We start from the raw sequence: 24,162 nt of genomic DNA on the forward strand, positions 1-24,162 counted from the left end.
TACTCGTGGTAAGATATGTTGTCAGATGTAAAAGTTATACGGTACCAATTTTGATGCACCAGATGCACATTTCGACAAATAATGTCTCTTCAGTGATGCTCAAGCCGAAATTTTGGAAATTCAAAATGACAAAAAACTTGAAAGAGGTAAAAGGGAAACTAGAGTGCCGAAACAAACTGGAGCCAAATTCGTCCAAGGATCAGAGCTATGCATGAGGGAGATATCATCCTTAATTTTGAAATGAATTTCTAAATTTTAACACTGCAATTAAATATACATCCGTATTTACAACGAAGTACTTAGCTACTGGGCTGTACGTCGTTAATGCTATAAGTGACGTCTTCTGTGGAATTTGTCGAGTTTAGTTCCGCTGTTGAATAATGACTTCCAAGTTTTAACAGAGAAATTCGGACGAAATTATCAGACTGAGTGATATTGATATTTCTAAAATCTAATTCAGCATTTTTATGAACAAATTTCTATAGATAGTTGAATTTTCCTGATGAAAAGTGAAGATAACGAACAGGGATCAATCCCATAACTCCTTTAAGGAACATAAAATGGAAAGCCGGGTAAACACGGACCCCTGGACACATCAGATGAGAAATTAGGCTCCCAGGAGGAGCAAACATCCCCTGCCGACAGGTCACACTCACCGTAAGCCTAACATCTTGATCAGGCAAACGGAGCAACCCGTAGTCAAAATATGTGCGTCAAGAACGGCCAAACAACCGACATGAAACACACCAGACAGCATCCGACCCAAATACAGGCTGCATTGCCAAACTATATCATCACACGACCAAATAACCCGCGAAACGATGACCTCAATCGAGACTGCTGAAACCCCCGAAACATCAACCCGCCCGTCAGCATCCAGCCTCGATAAAAAAACCTACCACACGCAGAATAAGCCCCGCGCATTGAACCAGCAGAGAAACACAAACACCACATGCAGGTGATAATGGAATATTGCTACATAGATATAGGAAGTTCATCAACGGAGATATAGAATATAAATCTTATAAGTCAGAGAATGCATGCTTATTTTCCAAATTCAGGAATTTTTTTAGAAACATGAAACGTTTGATTATTTCAAGACGCCATCAACAGATTGCTGGTGATATCTAATCTAACAAAGATAATATCTTCCGTATTTCAATGATAAAATACAAGTATTTTCAAATCAAAATAATAAAAGAAACAACCAAATACCTTACTATACGTTACATTACTACAGGTTACAGGTAAGTTTATTTTGATGTGAAATGCACGATTGACATGTGATTTAATCCATTTAGAACCAACACTTTAACTTTTAAACCTACTCTCACAATAGTTGACTATTGCCCCATCAAAAATTACGAACTAATTATCGCGCATTAATCTGCCCTATATCTACTGGCTATGCAAGTCATGTGATTCGCGGTCTGCTGCTTTGTTTACGTAATAGTGAGTTTCACTGATTTAACTGATATAGAAGTATAGACATTATTAAATGAAACACAAAGCAGAAACATGGAAAATTTAATTTTTAATTAGGATATTGGGTTTGTTGTCTTTTGAACTAGTGTACACCAGTGGATACTCAATCACTTTCTCCTGTTAAAAACTCAGTCAACAAACCATGTACATGCAAGGTGAAGATAACGAACAGTGATCAATCTCATAACTCCTATAAGCAATACAAAATAGATAGTTGGGCAAACACGGACCCCTGGACACACTAGAGGTGGGATCAGGTACCTAGGAGGAGTAAGCATCCCCTGTTGACCGGTCACACCCGCCGTGATCCCTATATCCTGATCAGGTAAACGGAGTTATCCGTAGTCAAAATCAGTGTGCAAAAACGGCTTAACAATCGGTATGAAACACGTCAGATAGCATTTGACCCAATGCGAGGTTGTATTGACGAACTAGATCGTTATATTGACCACAGAATTTCGAAATGCTGACTTCAATCGAGACTGTTGAAACCCCTGTACCATCAACTTGTTGGTCAGTAGCTTACCTCGATTTAAAAACTGACTATACGCAGAACAAGCTCTTGCATATCGAATCAGTTGAGAGATATATAAACACCATATGCAGGTGCTAATGGAATATTGTTACATAAATATGGGAAGTTGACGATGGAGAAGCTGAAATCATCCCGTTTGTCATACAGTTGAGTTGTCAGTTTGCCGTTAATGTCTACTTTCAATACATATAATAACACAACATAAAATGAAGATGTTGAAGGTGTAGGACACAACACGTACTGTCTGTGTCCTCGTACAACTGTTTTGTTTGACTCTCGGACGGATCTGTTCTTGTCCTCGAACCCAATTAATAACTGCACTATTCATGAAGCCACACCGATATAATGGAGATTTACTAAACTGTCGAAGTGATTAACCAGTTTTCCCGTCATAAATTCTCTCAGTATGTGCGCATTTCAATTAAATGAGCATCACTATCTCTCATTGATGTCTATATTCAATTTGGTTTAAAGTCTTTTTTATCAATTTGTGCAAGAATTAGTTAATCCTTTCAATAAGGATAAGGCATTATCTATTCTAGCGGAAAAAGTTATCCAAATAGATTTCCAGAGCAATGTTGATCAGAAAACGCAGGAGAGTCTTTGACTTATATGAGATAAAAGCTGCCGTGATAAAGTACTTTTACTTTAATAGCAGATATTTTATATCTGATAGTCCTGATGCAAACACAGAAAGACAATGGACCTTCATATATTACTTTTATTTGAAACCACACGTAATAAAATGTGAAACTTTCTGTATCCTAGGTGTAGCATAACAGGAACGGCGATAAATTACAGGTTAAGTTTGGATCAATGTAATACTTTTATAATTCAACTACGTATGATTAATGTAAATAATGTTCAATTGAATTAAACACTTTTAGATAAGAGTACTCAATATTTTATGAGTAGATAATGTTACGTGCGCTGAAATCTATGCCTCGTTCACACGAAGAATTTAATTCGGATTAAACGTAAGTTAATGCGAATTAAATCTGAACCGTGTTCACACGGAGATTTTAATGCGCATTAGTTTACTTCGAATTAAAATTGACGTCACGATTTAATGCGAATTAAATTTACTTCGCATTAGCTCCGTGTGAACGCTTTGCGAAGCTAATTCGAATTAAATGTAGACGCATGCGTAATGGCAAATTTGGGTCACATGCATCATACCCGTGGTCAGCTATATATATCAATGTTAGTTTTGTGCGAAAAACTAATCAAATTGACAATAATCACTAAAATAAACATGTACAAACAACATGTCATTAGATAATGTCAGACGTAAATCTGTGCTCTGCATAGGCATACTGAGTAATATATAAGGAAGGAATTGCTGTTAAATAAGACAAAAATGTTTTAAAATAGTGATAATATTCTCTTATTTTACATTTTTTATAACAAATATGCCGCTCATTGTTAAATTATTTTTATACTATATGACGTCATAGTAGACTTATAATACGTATTAGTAATTAAAAATTACGTCACAACAGTAGTCAGCGGAATGGGACGTTCCGAGGTTTTAACTGGGCTCACGAAGCAATATATTGTCTAGAATGAATGCTGATCGTCAGAGGAAATAACGAGTAATTTCTTGGGAACATATAAAAACAAACACGACAAAACTCCTTGTGTGTAAATCAGTTACATGTACATCGTAAACATGTACACTATATATAGGCCTAGTGTTTTGAACAATGAATTCTGTATCTACCCAATATTTATTAAAATATCTATAAAAATAATAGTATAGTCTATCCTTTAGTTCATTTCCCGCACCCTTTAATTTAGAGATGCATACGAATTTAATGCGCATTAGTTTACTTCGCATTAAATATTACCGCCGTGTGAACGATATTTAATTCGAATTAATTTAATGCGCATTATTTTGCTTCGCATCAAATTTAATGCGAAGTAAAATTTAATGCGCATCCGTGTGAACGAGGCATTAATCTGTTTTCAATCTTATGCAAGACATTTAAGCTACAGTTATTTCAATATTCATACCAATTTATGACTTAGTTTTCACTGTATCAAATATAATGTAATACATTTGACAATTCAAAAGTCAATCGATTGTTCGTTTGTTCATCTGACCGACATTGCACTTTAAGGAAATAAGAAAATTTGAAAAAGATTAGTTGCCTTTTTTAAAGAATATGTTTCATGTTTAGAAGTACGATTAAAAAGTTCTTTTGTTTAAATTCACCACCTTTCACTATCAGTCGTATGTCTGTCGTAAGTATTCATAATTTCGAATTCCTATTCTACTTTACTTCAAAGCGGTCTGTGATACCACCCTGACCGATGGCATGATTTGATTAACTGGTTTTTTTCACATTGAAGCTGCTATGCAAATCCAGGCTTTCTTCTGAATTTATTCTTAAGAATAATATTTTTATTTTCGTTCTTGCTTACAGAATTCCCCAATTGTCTCCCCTTGGAACCAAATTTGATTCTCAATTTGAAAAAAAACAACTTTAACCCATGTTACTTTGGAGCTTTGTTGCAAAAAATTTGTAGTTGAAGAGAAGTTGAAAGTGTGAAAATTATACAGTTTACAGACACAAGACAGACGAATTTGGATAAGGTAAACTCACTCGAACTTACAGCTAAGATAAGCTAGAAATGTAAAACCATAAATATCTTAGATTGCATCATTACCTGTGGTCAGATCTGCCGTGGTCGGATCCACGTCGCTAGTGGTAAAAGGAACGTCTTCTGTGGAATAGTCTGCTGTTAAATAATGATTTCAAAGTTGTAACAAAAATATTTGGACGAACATATAGTGATATTGATATACATCTGATTCAACATTTCTATAAGCATATTTAACTTACTAATTTCTACAGATAGTCGATTGTTTTGCAAATGTTACAGAAATATAGAACAAAATAGAAAACAAATCATATAAGTCAGATAAGACGGGTGGTTTTTCAAATAATACGAACATTTTGATTATTTGAAGCCATCATTAACAAATTGTCGGGGGGGGGGGGGGGGTGGTGGTGGTGGTATATAAACGATTAGAGATTATATCCTGTCGTATTTCAATGATAAAATACCTCCATTTTCTAGGCAAAATATTCTCAGAAATCACTTTATCTTACGTAACATTACTACAAGTTACAGAAACTATTTTTTAATTCAAAATGGAAAACGATGTACATCTGACTACCGGAAGATCTAATTTTACGATTTAGTGTCGTTCGTGGATCACACTTAAACTACAACATGCATCTTTGATATGAGATTTAGATCATCACAAAACATTTCATATAAGCAATACAGAACAGAGAGATGGGCATACACGGAAACATGGATATACCAGAGGTGGGATCAAGATCAGGTGGGACCACATACGATGTATTAGTATGAATCTAGATCAAACGTGAATGATTATAATATTGCTTTATTTGTGCAAGTTTATTTTGATGTGAAATTCACGATTTACACGTGATTAAATCGAATATAACGACCAAGGAACGTTCTAAGGATTTCAACAAATAGCCAACTTGTTTTCCATCCCAAAGAAGATGAAGAAATAGTCTATTTTTTCTTAAAATGTTTCGTGTTCAGCTAGAGTAATTTTGGTCTACTTAGCTACTTCATGAAGCCACGCCTATTTATGTAGCAATATTCCATTATCACCTGCATATGGTGTTTAAATATCTCTCAACTGATTCGATACGCAATAGCTTGTTCTGCGTATGGTCAGTTTTTAAATCGAGACAAGCTACTGACAAACAAGTTAATGGTACAGGATACAGGGGTTTCAACAGTCTCATTTCACGTCAGCATTTTGCGAATTCTATGGTCGTTAAAACGATCTAGTCTGCCAATACAGCCTATCATTGGGTTAAATGCTGTCTAACGTGTTTCATACCGATTGTTAGACCGTTCTTGGCACACTGATTTTGACTACGGATAACTCCGTTTACCTGATCAAGATATAGGGCTAACGGCGGATGTGACCGGACGACAAGGTATGCCTACTCCACCTAGGCACCTGATCCCACCTTTGGTGTGTCCAGAGATCCGTGTTTGCCCCACTATTACACCCGTACATATTCATCACCGTATGCAATAATAAACCGCTATTCATTATAATTTTGAATTCCTAGTTTAATTTACTTCAAAAGAGGTATGTGGTTCCACTCGTTGACATGGTGTAACTAACTTGGCTTTTAAGAAACGAAGTGCACGTTGAAGCTACTATACAAGTTTGGTATTTTTTCTTATTGATTATTTAGAATAATATTATTGAAAATCTCCTTCCTGTTTACATAATTCCACCTTTGTAATGGATATGACCCTCAATTTGAAAAAGAAACTTTAACCGATATTACTTTGGAGCGATTATGTCGGAAGTAGTTTTTTAGTCGAGGAGAAGTTGAACATGTGAAAAGAACACGAAGAGATGCGACAACCCAGTAAGAGAAACTTACTCAGATGAGCTAAGCTAGAAATGGAAAAAAGAGCACCCATCAATGTCTTAAATTGCATCATTACCTGTGGTCAGATCTTTTGTGGTCAGATCTTTTGTGGTCAGATCCACGCCTTTAGTGGTAGAAGGAACGTTTTCCATGGAATTCTTCGAGTTCATATCTGCCGTTAAATAATAACTTCCAAGTTCTATGAAAGAAATTTGGACGAAAATATCAGTGATATCGATATTTTAAACATTTTATTCAACATTTGATTGCGGAAATTTAAGTTAATAATTTCTACAGACAGTAGATATATTTTTGACCTAATGTGAATGAGATAAGGAAAAAAGAAAATAAATCATTTAAGTCAGAGAATGCATGTTAATTTTGTAAATTTCTTAAAGTTATAGAAATACTAAACGCGTGATTATTTCAAGACCCTATCAACAGATTGTTGGTGGTATATAAACGAATAAATATAATAAATTTTCCAATACATATTGTATCAATAATAAAATACAGGTCTTTTAAAAGTCCCGTGGGGATCCGGGTCAGAATAGATCCCCAGTACTCATTGTTTGTCGTAAGAGGCGACTAAATGGGGCGGTCCTTCGAATGAGACCGCAAAAACCGAGGCCCCATGTCACAGGAGGTGTGGCACGATAAAGATCCCTCCCTGCTCAATGGCCATAAGCGCCGAACATAGGCCTAAATTTTGCAGCCCTTCACCGGCAATGGTCATGTCTCCATATGAGTGAAATATTCTCGAGAGGTACGTTAAATAATATTCAATCAATCAATCAAAGGCAAATAATCACAAAAACAAATACTTTGGGCGGTGGAAAGGGCAAACAATATCATGTAAGAGAAACTGAACACTCAATTTAATTTTTGTTACCATAAAATTTGAAAAATGACATTAAATGCTTAATCAATAGTCCTTTTTGAAAAACGAATATGCATAAAAGCAATCTTAACGATCTGGTTCATAACGAACAGACCAAATTGCAAAACTTACGGTTATCTTTGTAAAACGAATAATACATAAAACAAAAGAAATCACTTAATACACAGCATTTGATTTTATACGCACAGCAAACAGTGCTATTTTGCGAATAAATGACAATAAAATCTTTCATTGATTGATTGTATCTTGTTTAACGTCCCTCTCGAGAATTTTTCACTCATATGGAGACGTCACCAAGACCGGCGAATGACTTCAAATTTAGGCCTATGCTCGGTGCTTACGGCCATTGAGCAGTGGTGGTTCTTTTGCGTGCCACACCATCTGTGATACGGGACACCCGTTTTTAAGCTCATCTCCGAGGACCCGTGACATTCACACCTGATGTCGAGTGTTTGGCTATCGAACTGGCATCACCTGTTTTAACGACTTAGGTCACTCGCGGCCGGGATTCGAACCCCGACCTTCCGCATTCGGAGCGAACGCTCTACCTCTAGAAAATCAAGATAAACAGCTTATCATCATATATACATATCCAGAATTCGGCTGTTTGTCCTGATCATGATATAGGGCTCATGGGGTGTAACCAGTCAACACGGGATGCTTATTCCTCCTAGGCACCCGATTCTGTGTCAAGGGGCCGTGCTTGTTTTATGATATTGATCAATGTTCGTTTTCTTCACTTTTTCATGTTATCTAAATAATTTTTTTATATTATATGGAATGGGATCTAAAACTGACTCAACAAACGCAGTTGTGTTAAGTAGGGCCATAGAAATATGTCAGGAAAAAAGCATTAATAAACAGATCAATTTGTGACAAATTCTGTAAACACAACCCTTTTATACAAAAACAATATGTATATATCATTAAGTGCATATTGACCTCTTATACATTTTTCACCAGACCGACAGTCTCTACATCAACTCTGTATCACGTGATCAAATATCAAGATAAAAACGTATCGTGTATGTATAAATCGTTGGATTGGCACGATATCCAGATATCAATGCAAGTTTAAGTTAACATAACTTCAAAGCATATTAATGTCTTAATTTGAAAAGTGCTGAGAGCAAGTTTATTGTGACTTGTAACATGTCTAATTTTTGCATTGAATATGCAAGATGCGGCAATTTTTGCACATACGAAGTTGAATCTAGCCTGAAAAACATATTTTCTGTTGAAGCCAGAACTTGCTCCCCTAACTTTCCTTTGGCACTGAAGTTTACTTGGGACATAAATCAAACATCTTTCACTTAAAAACATCGGGGTGTCGTGCCAATGATTAGGGGCGATATCAAGATCACAATATAATATGGATATTACTTTAGCATGTATGCTATATAAAGAAGAAATTGAAACTTTTTCAATATCAAAGAGAATTAATATAACCCATTTGACAGAAACTTTTACGCGATTACAGTTTACCGTATGACAGCGGTGGTAAATAACGAAACAATATTTTGACATTTCCAACCACAAAAGGACTGTAGATATGTACGTCATGACCTTCGTCATGACGTATTTTTCATTGTGACGTCGTGCAATGTGCCAGTGCGGTAAAGTATATTTATGTACAGCACTGGTAGTAAAAAATTTATGGGGAAAGCCTTAACTCAACCGCGAACGACATAATTTTTCTGAGGTTTTCACACCCGTTCCTTTATTCCAGTCAACTCTACGGGAGTTGTATTTAATATGACAGGAATGGCTTAATGATTACAGAAAATATATGGGATTACAGCTTGAATTAAACAAATTATGTTTGGATTTCTATAACTCACTATTGACATGTTTCTTTGGATTATATCAAATAGGAAATATGAAAAATACTTATTTCAATAATTTTTGTTCTAATAATCAAACATTTTCTTTTATCTTGATTAATAAGATTGTGTAAAACAGCTCACCATTAAGTAGCAATAAACCCCAGCACAGAAGATGTATCCCAGACATGTCGATTTGTTCTGTTCCACTGTCCTCCTCGGCTTTCATTCAGTTCTGCCGCTGTCGTAAAGGCACCCTGTTTTCTAAATCAGCCTATCAATCAATATGACATTTTATCCCAATCATTTGATTTTGGATTGGAAACGCAAGATCTAGGAAGGCATGCACCTATTCATGTTAAGCATAGTTTACAATGTCAACTGCAACTTCTTTTTTGCTTTTACGTTATGCTAAAATGGCATCAAATATCAATTTTTAAATGAAAGATTTTAAATGCGTGGCAACATAGCTCTTAAACGCAAGTCAAAAGGTAGAGGGAGTAAATTTGTATCATAGACAACAAATGTAAGAACCCCTACACCTTTTAACTGAAAACAATTCCATTGACATAGCATTTAAAATCCAATTTTGGCAATGACTCATACATTAGCATACTAAATAACAATTGAATGAAATATTGCCTCAAAAGTACGTCTTGAAGACTATCTCAAAAATACCAAACCCGCGGACGAAACCTCCCGAAACTCATCAAGATAATTCAAAAATAAGTATCGCAAACCTGCAAATTGCAATCTAAATTATAATGTATTTTTGGAAGAACCCAGATGCTTGCTGCATCTTTGCACTTTGGAAAGAACAAGGTACGATTGTATACATGAAAAGGCCCAAAAAATTTCTCTCTATAAAATGTGTCTGGAATTAACCTTAATCAGCGTTTTAAGAAAGTAAAATATATGCCAGGTATACTATGTCAACAAAATCATTATGGTATTCTTAATTGGATGGCATTATGACATCATGAATAAGACATTTCCCGCCTTTTTTTTCAAAATAAGCCTGAAAACTGCCAAATATCATACAGATTATTGCTCAGGAAAAGATGTGCGCATTTGTCGAGCAAAATGAAAATGATATATATTGTGTATTATTTTAAGATGAAAAACATACTTGAATATGAATTTGCTCGACCCATGCGCTGTATGTTTTCTGAAAGGAAAACCCCCTGAATTTGTGGCTATTTTCATTGAAAATGGCATTTCTGCAATTTTATGCCAACTTCTAGCTCTCGTCATATGACACAAATCATTTTGCTGATCAAACTGAGCGGATTTTGGGTTTGCTAATCTATTCCTTATTTCAATGTCAGGGTTTAAGCTCCAAGTGAAATCATCGATATTTTGGGCCAAATGACTTTAGAAACAGCACCTACTCCTTTACTTGAGTCTGTTATTCCTGCATAATAACTAGAGGATAGATTATACACATAGACTTATTTCATCCACATATGTCATTTTATGAAAGGTATTCTATTCAAATAACAAATTGTTGCATAAATGAAACGAAAACAATAATATATTTTGAAAATTAAATTCGCGAAAAATACCTATTTCGTGCCTTTTCGTCGGTTTTAACAATTATAATTAATTTCTTGTGTTTAAGAAATAAATTGGGGGTCAGCACAATGACGTCAAAAAATGACCTGAAACATTTTGAATCTCAACTTTAACTGTAACTGAAAATGTTTGTAAAACAATACCGTCATTTATTTTTAATCAATTTCGGGAATTCTACAATCGTTATAATGAATTAATTTACAAATACAACTTGTCATTATGTCGATTGCTGTCACGTGTCTCCTACCAATTACAAGACCGTTTTTTAACATATGATTTCACTACGGATCGCTTCGATTATCTTATTAAGATATGATACTCACGGTGGGTGTGACTGGTCATCAGGGGATGTTTACTACTCCTAGACACCTGATCACACCGCTGGTGTGTCCAGTTGTTCGTGTTTGTTCTACTCTTAATTTTGTATTCTTAAAAAGATTTATGAGATTGATTACTGCTCGTTATCTTCGTGTGGTCATACAAACCATTAGATTTATTCTATTACGATAACTTAGTATTAATTTAAGACGTAAAAATGAATACTGTGAGGTAATAAATGAGAAAATCTTTCTAGTAAATATCAATATCCCTATTCATTCTTGTCTCTGTTTTTTACCTCACTGAATGACATTACGCCCTAAATAATAATGCAAGTTTTATCACCTCTGTATATACTTAGTTTCGCTCATCCAGAAATATAATAGTGAAGAGTTATAACAAAATAACTGTATTATAACTTATCTGTATTATAATATTTTTTGTGAAATGGATCTATTGACCTACATATACATTAAAACCTACTGAAGAAATTTTAAATTTACTTGTTTTAATTTATTTATAATACGATCACATACATTTGAACCATCAAAGAAATATGTCTATCAAACATGAAAGCTGAGATTTTTATGGGGAAATATTTACTAAAAGATATAATTCTATTTTGCTTGACATTAGACATTGATTTATATCGACGGTTTATTTTGAAATCGTTTCTAATTAAGTTTATGTGTTCTTGCAAATTATTCATAAATCAAATTAGTGATTGGAAAACCGTAAACACGAATGAAGGTCACTATCATGAATATGTGATAGCATGGGGACAACAAAGGTAAAAGGATGCAATAAAAATGTTCGGGTTGTAGCTATTTTCGATTATTCAGATTTCAGACGATAAGAGATTGCAAGAAGACTTTTAAAAGGACGATCCTAGTGACACACTGGCAGGACGATCCTAGTGACACACTGGCAGGACGATCCTAGTGACACACTGGCAAGATCGTCCTAGTGACACACTGGCAGGACGATCCTAGTGACACACTGGCGGGACGATCCTAGTGACACACTGGCAGGACGATCCTTGTGACACACTGGCCGTACCTGAGAAACATACATGTTATACTTGAGAAATATACATGTTATAGAGTTCGAATTCGTTAGATGATGGTTATTTGTTTTCTATCGCTCCTATCCATTTGATTTTTTTTACTATGGATGTTGCCCATCACATGCTCTTTAAACCACCGCGAATTACTCTTGGAATTCACCTCGTTGGTTTCTTAAATTAAAAAAAAAAAAACAAAATGTGGTTTTGGCCAAACTCTGCTTTGTCAGGCAAATTCACAAAAATACTATATATGATATTTGAGAATATGCCTTATATAAAACTGATTATTATCAATTTTTATCTTCAATAGCAGTTGTAATGTATTCAACGTAAAACCCTATATTAAACTGACAACGTTGTCAACTTTGACGTTAATTTCGACGTACATATACAAGGGTTCTCCCCTAAAAGTTGTATAGTAAAGAGTTTGTTTTGAGACATCTGATTGTACAAAAATAAAACTTTTACCACACAGAGAGGTAGCAATTTTCAATAAATTCGTATGAAATTATTGGTGTTTTACTGATTTGAATGAGTATAAATTGGATATTAGAAAATGAAAGCAAAATCAAGGTGGACACGAAACGGCAACCATTGGACAGTACAAGTATTCGTGGAAAGCTTTAATGGTGCAGAAATATGTTTCGAACACCAAATAAATGAAAAATATAAAGATATTCTAGATCTGTTTCTTTTTCCAAATTTATTTATTGTGGGGAAATCTTTAAAGATTTTTTGTGTGTATATTCGTCAGAGTGTTGCGTTTATTAGAAAATGGTGGCGTCAAAGGTGACTCACTTTTCTATCACTGAATTTTATATGAAGTGTTGGTTATCACCAATGTAATTTCTCACAAAATAAAATAAACGAAGTTCCATAAGAAAGTACCATCTAGAAACACAATCCATGTTCCGAAAACTTTGAAAATATAAGCATCTTTTCATATTGATATTTAGCTTATAAAGCAGATTATACTAAAATAAGCAATATTTCACTGTGAACGTAATTCAGAATTCAGACTAGGAATATATCTAGTAGGAAAAGTATATTTTCACAGAAACACAAAATCTAATGCATCTTTACATATTCAGACTGACATTTTTGCACTTATAAGATTATGAATTGTTCTCTGTATTGGATGGAGCACTTGATGTTTGAAAATGAAAAAGTGACGATAACGAACAGTGATCAATCTCATAATTCCTGTAAAGAATATAGCATTACCAAAAGGGACGATAACGAACAGTGATCAATCTCATAATTCCTGTAAAGAATATAACATTACCAAAAGTGACGATAACGAACAGTGATCAATCTCATAATTCCTGTAAAGAATATAACATTACCAAAGGAAAACACACTCCCTAGAACACACCAGAGGTGGGATCAGGTGTCGAGGAAGAGTAAGCCCTGAACACACCAGAGGTGGGATCAGGTGTCTAGGAAGAGTAAGCATACACTGTCGACCGGTTACACCCGCCGTCAGCCCTATATCTTGATCAAGTACTTGAAGTAATTGAAGTGAAGATAACGTACAATGATCAATCTCACAACACCTATAAGCAATAAAAAATAGAACGTTGGGCAAACACGGATCCCTGGACACACCAGAGGTGGGATTAGGTGCCTAGGAGTAAGCATCCCCTGGCGACCGGTCATACCCGCCGTGAGCCCTATATCTTGATCAGGTAAATTGAGTTATCCGCAGTCAAAATCAGTGTGGCGAGTACAGCCTAAGAATCGGAATGAAACATAAACCATTTTATATTTATTTTGAATTTATTTCATGACATGTGTTACATGATGAAAAATGCAGTTTCCGCAAGGTTGAAACACTGCGGAAACTTAGGTATACATAAGGTTTCTGCCAAGTTTCCGCTTGGAAACTTCAAGTTTCAGCAAGATTCCGCACTCCGGAAACTTAAGGTGTCCACGAATCCATATGGTTTCCGCAACGGAAACTTGCTGAAACCTCAAGTTTCCGCGAGTTTACGCAGCCATAAACCATTGACATACATATGGTTTATCATCAGTTTCCGCAGGCGTAAACCATCAACATGCATATATGGTTTATCATATGTTTACGCATATATAAACTATATTGGTTTATATATGGTTTACGTCAAGTTTCCACAAAGTTTACATCATGTTTCCGCATGCATAAGCTACTGATATGCAAATGGTTTCTGCATACATGCATTTGATATCAAGTTTCCAACTTGATGCTCAAAGACCTTCTACTGTACAGAGAATACAAGCCACAATTTGACAGTTTTATTCATTCTTAAATATTATAATATTCACACAAATGAACTTGATGTAATAATACTGATACACTAGTACTAAAGCAGAACAAATCTGTATAAATATATCAAGGCAACTCCATACTTGCAATATTCTCTGATAAAAGTATCAAAAATGCATTTATTTCAATTTATTAAAGTTAAAATTAATAAATTATCAAATGAAATAAATAGGTCATCACACTTTTTAAGATGCTAGATGCTAGACATACTTAAACAGTGTCAATTATAAACATCCGAAAAATTGCAATTCTCCTTCAACAGCATTATTAAAATTTCATAAAAACTGGATATAATGGTATAAAAGTATTAATTGTGACCTTGAGCCTTTGGCTCAGGTGAGCTAGAAATGAGGAAATTAAATATACTGTAACTATTAACAGTAATAGCATCATTTATAAGTAGAGGAAACGGCCCACTCTTGAATGCTCATAGGTGGTGGGGTCATAGTCATTTCCGTTCTACTTCTAATGGCCTTGGCTTTTTGTCTCTTTGATTGAAGTTGCAAAGATTCAGCATACTCTCTGTCCAGGTCGCACTTAACATTACGCAGCAGGGATGACTTCCATATAAATGGTAAGACCTTCCTCTGGGTGGCTTCCTCATCATCCGTTACTTCTGGAGACGTTGCCTCCTTAGTCAGCACCTTTTTAATCTTTCTTTTTTTTTGTCCTTGGTCGAGAAATAGGAATTTCTCTCCAGCTGGGCCTTTCGACTCTTTAGTTTCTGTAAAAAGATGTGCAATGAATTATAACGATACTGATGGTGAACTTATACTAGCAATATTCGTATATAGGATATTTCTACATAGAATCCAAAGAAATGTCATTCTAGCACTCAGTATCTTGTTTAACACATCATGTGTACTAACACTTCTTTTTATACAGTAAATTTCATATTATATCTGACTGTCCTTTACACAAACCTAATTTCTATGAAAATAAATTGTTATATAATTCTCAATTGGGATCTTTACAGATGTTCCCCAAACATCAATGAGTACAGAATCCAAAAATTTCAAAACTATTAATTTAAATCCAAACAAGAGATGTTTGTAAAACATATATGCCCCCATGGTGCAAAATTGAAAAGGGTTATACACATGCATCATCTAATTCTATAGTAGTATCACCAATTCAAAATATTGAGAAGACAATATCTTCCTATGTCAGGAGTGGATTGACCATGTGACCTAAAAATCAATATGGGTCATCTACTCCTTATGCTTTGCCAGTGTACCAAGTTTAGTGTCAATCAATCAAATAATTCTTAAAGTATAGGAGACAATATATTACTATGTCCAGTTTAACCCTTGACCTTAAAATCATTAGGGGTCATCTTCTCCTTATGCTGTACCAGTGTGCCAACTTTGATGTATGTCAAGCAAAGGGTTCTCAAGATATTGAGTGGTCAGTATTTTCTATGTCCAGTTTGACCTTTGACCATGTGACCTCAAAATCCTTTGGAGTCATCTGCTTCTTAAGATGTACCAGTGTATCAAGTTTGATGTCTGTCAAGCAAAGGGTTCTCGAGATATTGAGTGGACAGTACCTCCCTATGTCCAGTTTGACCTTTGACCATGTGACCTCAAAATCACTAAGGGTCATTTATCTTAAGATGTACCAGTGTAGCAAGTTTGATATCTGTCAAGCAAAGGGTTCTCAAGATATTGAGTGGTCAGTATCTTCCTATTTCCAGTTTGACCTTTGACCATGTGATTTCGAAATCACTACAGGTCATCTACTTCTTAAGATGTACCAGTGTACCAAGTTTGATGTCTGTCAAGCAAAGGGTTCTCGAGATTTTGAGTGGACAGTACCTCCCTATGTCCATTGACCATGTGACCTCAAAATCACTAAGGGTCATTTATCTTAAGATGTACCAGTGTAGCAAGTTTGATGTCTGTCAAGCAAAGGGTTCTCAAGATATTGAGTGGTCAGTATCATGTGATTTCGAAATCACTACAGGTCATCTACTTCTTAAGATGTACCAGTGTACCAAGTTTGATGTCTGTCAAGCAAAAACTTCTCAAGATATTGAGTGGTCAGTATCTTCCTATGTCCAGTTTGACCTTTGACCATGTGACCTCAAGATCACTAAGGGTCATCTACTTCTTAAGATGTACCAATGTACCAAGTTTGATGTCTGTCAAGCAAAGATTTCTCAAGATATTGAGTGGTCAGTATCTTCCTATGTCCAGTTTGACCTTTGACCATGTCACCTCAAAATCACTAAGGGTCATCTTCATTTTAGGATGTACTGGTGTACTAAGTTTGATGTCTGTCAAACAAACGATTCTCAAGATATTGAGCAGACAGTGTATTCCTGTGTCCAGTTTGACACTTGATCTTTGACCATGCTACATCAAAATCAATGGAGGTCACTTACTCCTTACAATGTACTTGAGCACCAAGTTTGATGTACAACGGACTGAGATAAAATTCAGACTAGATTTGTAACTTGTTATGGCAAAGCAATGTACTAAATATCAAATGTATATCTGTAAGAACAGAGCAAAAAGTGCTTAAAACTGATCTGACAGACAGACGGACGGAGTGCAAACCTAAAGTCCCCTTCCATTTTGTCGGTAGGGGACTAAACACAACCTCTAAGAGATCGTATCATAGTGCTTTGTAAAAGAGAGGTGACTTTGACTTAAAAATGCTCAATTTGTTTGAAAAATGCAAACATTAGAAAATATATGTATGGCCTTGACCTTTGACCCTAAATTCAAGGTCAAAAGAGTAAGAACCAGAATTAAGAAAACCTAAACTGAGTACATGTAATAGTATCAAAGATATTCAAGTTAAAACATAAAATTAAAGGAATGGTAACTGGAGTTGACAAGAATTCAAGGTCACAAAACATATACTGTATTTGAGAAGAGCTAGCGCTCAAACAAAAAAACTGCAGACATTCAAGGACAATAACCAGGTTTAATGATCCCTTCGATTGATCTCTCACTGGATTTTTTTTTAAGTGAATTCATGAGTAAATGTTTTGTGTCTCTGTATCTTTCGATTTAGTAACTAAGAATAGCAATAACAATTTTTTTTAAAGCAAGTCAGTGTTTAGCAAATGTTTGATGTTCATAGAATTTAAAGTTAGAGAAAAGTAATAAAAACAAGGATCAGATTCAAAATTCAAGTATGTAGGTTGATATCTGATTATTTCTCAAAAAGCATTGTATTATGAACTAACAAGAGGCCCATGGGCCACATCGCTCACCTGAGTCACCTTGGCCCATATTTGAAGACTTTCCATATATATTTGCATGTAAAACCTTAGTCCCTATTATGGCCCCAACTACCCCTGGAGGCTACGATTTTTGCAAACTTGAATCTACACTACGTCAGAAAGCTTTCATGTAAATGTCAACTTCTTTGGCCCAATGGTTCTTGAGAAGAAGATTTTTAAAGATTTTTCCTATATATTTGTATGTAAAACTTTGATCCCCTATTGTGGCCCCATTCAACCCCCGGGGCCCATGATTTGAACAAACTTGAATCTGCATTCTGTCAGGAAGCTTTCATGTAAATCTCAGCTTTTCTGGCTTAGTGGTTCTTAAGAAGAAGATTTTTAAAGTTTTTCCCTATATATTTGTATGTAAAACTTTGATTCCCCCATTGTGTCCCCATCCTATCCCCGGGGGTCATGATTTGAACAAACGTGAATCTGCGATATGTCAGAAAGCTTTCAGATAAATTTCAGCTCTTCTGGCCCAGTGGTTCTTGAGAAGAAGATTTTTAAATGACCCCACCCTATTTTTGCATTTTTTTTTAATTATCTCCCGTTTGAAAGGGACATGGCCCTTCATTTAAACAAACTGGAAAGCCCTTCACCCAAGGATGCTTTTGGCCAAGTTTGGTTGAAATTGACCCAGTGGTTCTGGAGAAGAAGTTGAAAATGTGAAAAGTTTACAGATGGACGACGGACAAAATGTGATCAGAAAAGCTCACTTGAACCTTCGGTTCAGGTGAGCTAAAAAGTGTTTCAATATGTCTTAAAGAGTGATAGCATTTTGATGGTAAGAAAAAATAATAAACAGAACAATATCAATATGACTTTCAACAGAAAAATGGAAAGCTCTAAATACATGGACCCCAATGCTCATTACAATTGTTCCATTTTCTTGTCATAGTGACTATCCTTCAACTGTTCAGTAATGAATCCTTAAATGGTATGCTCACATAAAACTGGTATCCTAGCTTCTTACTTCTGTGGTGATTTTAACATGTTTAATCAAAATGGTCTTCTTACACCAAAACTTGAGTCAATATGGTCATTGTCCAGATCCGTCTTGTTGCTTCCTAGATAAATAGACTACCACTTTACTGAATCAAGATGGACTTGTGACAGGAGGAGTGTTCATCCTTTGTAACACTGAAAGTTGGTTCCATTCTCATGGGCTCTCTTTCATATCATATGGGGAGTCAGTCATGGAATGCATCTTCTGCTCATCTAGTTCTAAAAAAAACACTAAACAAAAATTAATCCTATGTAACATATGGTATATCAAGACTGAGTAGACACATCGTTACTTTGCTCAATTTTGTCTTCACTTTGCCAGTGGCTGATTTAAAAACGCACACACATTGGACCAAAAATAAATAAGAGGCCATTGGGCCACATAGCTCACCTGAGTCACCTTGGCTCATATTTTAAGATTTTTCCTATTCGCATGTAAAACTTTGATCGCTATTGTGGCCCCAACCTACTCGCAGGGGCCCTGATTTTTACAAAATTGAATCTGCACTATGTCATGAAGCTTTCGTGTAAATGCAAACTTCCCTGGCAAGTGATTTTTAATGATTTTCCCTATATATTTGTATGCAAGATTTTGATCCCCTACTGTGGCTCCATCTTACCCCCGGGGACAATGATTTTTACAAACTTGAATCTGCACTATGCCAGACAGCTTTGATATAAATTCCCACTTTCCTGGCCCAGTAATTATTAAGAAGATTTTCCCTATATATTTGTGTGTAAAATTTCAATCCCCTAATGTCGCCTCATCTTACCCCCCCCCCCCCCCACGGGGCCATGATTTTAACAAATTTAAATCTGCACTAAGTCAGGAAGCTTTCATGTAAATATCAGCTCTTCTGGCCCAGTGGTTCTTGAGAAGAAGATTTTTAAATGACCCCACCCTATTTTTTGCATTTTTGTGATTATTTCCCCTTCGAAGGGGACATGACCCTTCATTTAAACAAACTTGAAAGCCCTTCACCCAAGGATGTAAAAATGTAAAGAGTTTAGAGATGGACAGATGAAGGACAACAGTCGATCAGAAAAGCTCACTTGAGCTTTCAGTTCAGGTGAGCTAATAAAAGAAATAGTGGTATAGGATTTGACATAATAGATATATATATACACACAAGCACATGAAGATAAGCAAATCCATTACTTATTATCATATAATAATTCTATTATGTTGTACATGTATTTATAACTAGAATAAACCTTACAAGTTACCTAAAAAGCCTCAAAACCCTGGAGCCCTATCCCCCCTTTAACAAATCCTGAATCCACCACTGCATGCATTTACATGTACAAGATCACTTCAGGATTCTAAAATAGCAAATTTTATTGCTGGTAGTGTTTTTGGTACAGTAATTTTAATTACATTTATTTTGTGTACATGTGACATTATTTATAAATGCATATATGTGTTTATCTATATGCACATGATTACATAAAAAACTAGCAGACATCTGACAATTTCAAAGAAAATTATATAATACAGGACACATTACTTGACTAGAGGCCACCAAGATCATTATGACTATATACACCAGTTTATGTGTTAGATTTCAGAACTACTACCTTTCTAGTGGTCTAACTCAATGCATTCGAGTACCTAAATTCATCAGTATAGTTAGGCAATAGCAAGTGAGTAGATTAATTAATATCCAGGGTCACCAAAAAATGTAAGTTGGGTGGTGGATTGTATTTTTATGAGAAAAGACATTGATGACAAAAGTTATTTTTGTCAACAGATGGGTGTCAATTAAGAAGGAATGCTACACCAGAGAAATTTGATGAGGATGAAAATGGAGGATATGTACATTTTGAAATTGAAAACTTTTAAATTTACTTTCTTTAGTCAAAAAATGTTGTTTTAGTAAAAAGTAATCGAGGAAAAAAAAAAATTAAAATCCCTGATATTTACCGTGCCAGGAAAACGTCAGAACCGGCTCCATTACGTAAACTGGAAATTCACCGCCTCATTTTGGAGGCGGCATTCTCGGGCCGATTTTAAATACTTTGGAGTCGAATTCAATGTTAAACTCATAATTAATCAATAAAACGATTCCAGTTTACGTAATGTACACAGGCACAGTAAATATCAAAAGCCAGGAAAACGTCAAATATTTCGGATTAATACAAACTATATGTATAGATTACGGGTGATTTCAACGTCATAATATCATATGAATAATAAGGGGCCTCCGTGGCCGAGTGGTTAGAGCATTGAGCTCAAAATCATGCGGCCTCTCACCTCTGTTGGCGAGGGTTCCAATCCCGCTCATGCCGTTAAGTGAGAAAGTTTCCCAGTTTACTTTCGGAAGGTTGATGGTCTCTTCCCAGGTACATTGTATCTGGGTTCTCTCTTCCACCAATAAAAACTGGGCGCCACCATATAACTGAAAAATTGTTGAGTGTGGCGGAAAACATCAATCAATCAATCAATCATATGAATAATATCTTTGCACATGTTCTATACTGAAAATTTGAAATTGCTACAATACCAAAGAGAAAAATATATCATATGACAGAAAATTTTAAACAAATTTGTATACAGCTTAGAACTTGATAGCCTTGGTCAATACAGCTAAAATATTTCAACATTTTCCCAATGATATGAATATATAGCCCTGTGCGTTGTGCCTTACTTTTTCATTGTGACATTGTATGGTGTGAAGTGCATTGCTCAACTTGAAGGTAGATTTATGTACAGCACTGAGACTTTTGGAGGGATTAGCCTTAACTTAGTTGTGTAGCAGTGAGGGTTCTTTATCGTGCCAATACCTACCGTGATATGGGGCCTTTGGTTTTAATATCATGCCTAAAACACCTGTGCCTTTCACTTCTAATGCTGAGGGATTGGCACAGGATTTACTTCTCATCTTTAATTTGATGCTGCACCATAATTGAGAATAGAAACTATTTCTAGGACTAAAAAATTCGGATGGTTAACTGGAAATAGTTTGCAGATATTTGTATGGCTAATATGCAATAGTCGTAATATCATTTGGTCCCTACATACATCACTGTACATACAGTATTATAGAGGGCGAAGCCCTCTCACGGCCCAAAGGGCCGTGAGAGTGGAGCTCTCCCTATAGGTAACACGTATATACATGTTTAAAAGGAAAATATAGGAAAATAATGAAAAATTAAACCATACCTATGGAACTTGAAAATTTTGGTACTAATGGCGTCGATTCGAATACTATCGCGTGGACATGTATTTCTCCATTTTGAATCTCGTTTACCCTAGTTCACGTCGTTCTGAGATGTTACATAAAATTTGTAAAAGCATGTAAATCTTATTTTCTTAATCATATATAATCACTCCACCATTCACGCCATGTTTGTTGTTGTGGTTCAGACGCTATGTTTGTAAATTTGCTAAATAACGACGCTGAATATGACGTAACAATGTACTGTTTACATCAATTGCGTTATATTTCCCACGTTCAATATATAGGCGGATCAAATATCCAAAATTAGGATGCTTTGATACAGCTCCGTCCTCGTGCTAACTTCGGGTTGTTTTTGTTCTGTTTTGGATATTGATACTAATGCCAACATTTGTTTGCTTCGTCCTCAAACACGGTCACGCCGTAAAACATATTACGTAATAACCCCCCCCCCCACTAAATTTCTCAAAGACTACAATGCAAAACCATTTCAAATTTCACATAAACTAGATCTATATAAGGACCTTGTAATCACAACACAAAATCAAACGTTATATGTAAAACCTTTCACCACTTACTGAAACATTCCATCATTGTTTGTATAAGGCATACTGCATGCTTGGAGATTGTCCTTGCATTTCGTATTTCCTTATCATTAGAATGAATATTCCTGCATCGACCTGTTCATCCTTTAATCCATAGATTTATCGTTTAGAAGGCCACACACAACATATGCACTACCCCATGCAAATGCAATGATGAATCCGCAACATCGTGAATGAAAACGTTTCAAGTCAACACCGGAAATACCTACAATGATATATAGAGAGAAAGAATAGGTTAAATAACGTCCTGTTTCCGAATCGGGACAGGATATTTTTTAATATTTATTTTTTATTATTCAAAATTCTAAAAGGTGAATATCAAGCATGTTTTGATGTGTTCTGTTGTGATTATGAAATGAATATTAAATATAATTGCTCTTTTATGAGAAAAGGAAAATTTCTATAGTCAGAGATAACATGATATCCCGTCAAAAATCGTTTAAATGAGACGGCAATTGCCAGTATTGGCTATGGACAGACTCATGCTAAAATATTCAGTGAGGATGCATAATGGAAGATTGTTTTAAAAAGTTCCAGAAATTTTTACTCAATACCCTCTAAAAGACATACCTGAATGATGCCCAACAACAGTAGACGTCTCCTATTCTCAGAAAAATCTTTGGATCTTCCATTCAATCAAAACATGACATGGTTCCATTTGAGTCACGCTAGGTTTTCTCTCACAAACAACAATCAATTTTGCCCGCCGAAAATTACAACCAATCAGCGATCAGGAGAGGATTTATGGGAAACATACTTTTATAGATATATAATTTATTTTGTGTGTAAATTGTTTCACAAACGTCTGAATTTAAAAAATCATGCATGTGTTAAATTTCTGCATCGTTTTTCTATATCATAGGATTTTTTTAAATAGCGTCCCTGCGACCCTAAGTTCAAAATGGCCGCCCTTTGTTTACAATTTTAAATGTAAATAATCTGTAGTGTGCTTTATGTTGTGTTATAATGAAAAGTTTACGTTTATTAGAGGTCTAAAAATCATGAAATAAACTCAATACCGGTGTAGCATACAGTCACACAAACTTTCTTCTGCATCTTTATGGGGTATTATAAGGTGCCCCTCTTCTGCCCGACTTTTCTCTGTTCTCACAATATGAGCTATAAAGCAATGGTATATACAATACTGGACATTCTGCATGTGAGATAACCAAATACATGGAAATGTTTTGAAGAATGAACTGCTTTTTTCTTAGCAACACATTAATTTCGCCTCGCAATTGTCAAGGATATTTGTAAACACATGTACATGTACGTGTGCCCCTCAACCATCTACTTTCATTTAAAGTAGTTTCTTAACTACTGGAGTCTCAATTTTTACTGAACTAAACCGTTGAAATCCTTAGATGATAGATGAAACACAGGAACTACATACTAAATTCAAGTAATTGCTTAAGTTTCTTTTTCTCTAATTAATATCTCAGTCGGGATCCATGTCAGTAAAAATAAAATATTGATTCTACAAATGTATAATAAAAATCAACAGTTAGACATTCAAAATTTGATTTGCTTGTAGTAAAACAATATATGTTTTCTTGTAAATATCAAAATAGTCCGCAAGTACATATATCTGCGATTAGAAAAATAGTTACGGACAGAATTGTGGTTGAGAAGTGCTTGCTGCTAAGAAACTGTAGACATGATGATTATGAAATTCACTG

The 24,162-nt window shown here is 35.2% G+C and overlaps 1 long non-coding RNA gene across 1 annotated transcript; it reads right to left on the bottom strand.

The window, feature by feature from the left end:
• Window positions 1-14,407: 14,407 nt before the first annotated feature.
• Window positions 14,408-23,608, bottom strand: LOC125653183 (uncharacterized). The gene is made up of 5 exons (XR_008798844.1): window positions 22,457-23,608; window positions 20,954-21,098; window positions 19,927-20,022; window positions 18,642-18,918; window positions 14,408-15,177 (listed from the first exon to the last, which is right to left on the bottom strand). It is a non-coding gene; the product is annotated as an uncharacterized LOC125653183 (long non-coding RNA).
• Window positions 23,609-24,162: the final 554 nt, after the last annotated feature.

This window comes from Ostrea edulis, chromosome 9 (assembly GCF_947568905.1).
Source record: "Ostrea edulis chromosome 9, xbOstEdul1.1, whole genome shotgun sequence".
Classification (NCBI taxonomy): Eukaryota; Metazoa; Mollusca; class Bivalvia; order Ostreida; family Ostreidae; genus Ostrea; species Ostrea edulis.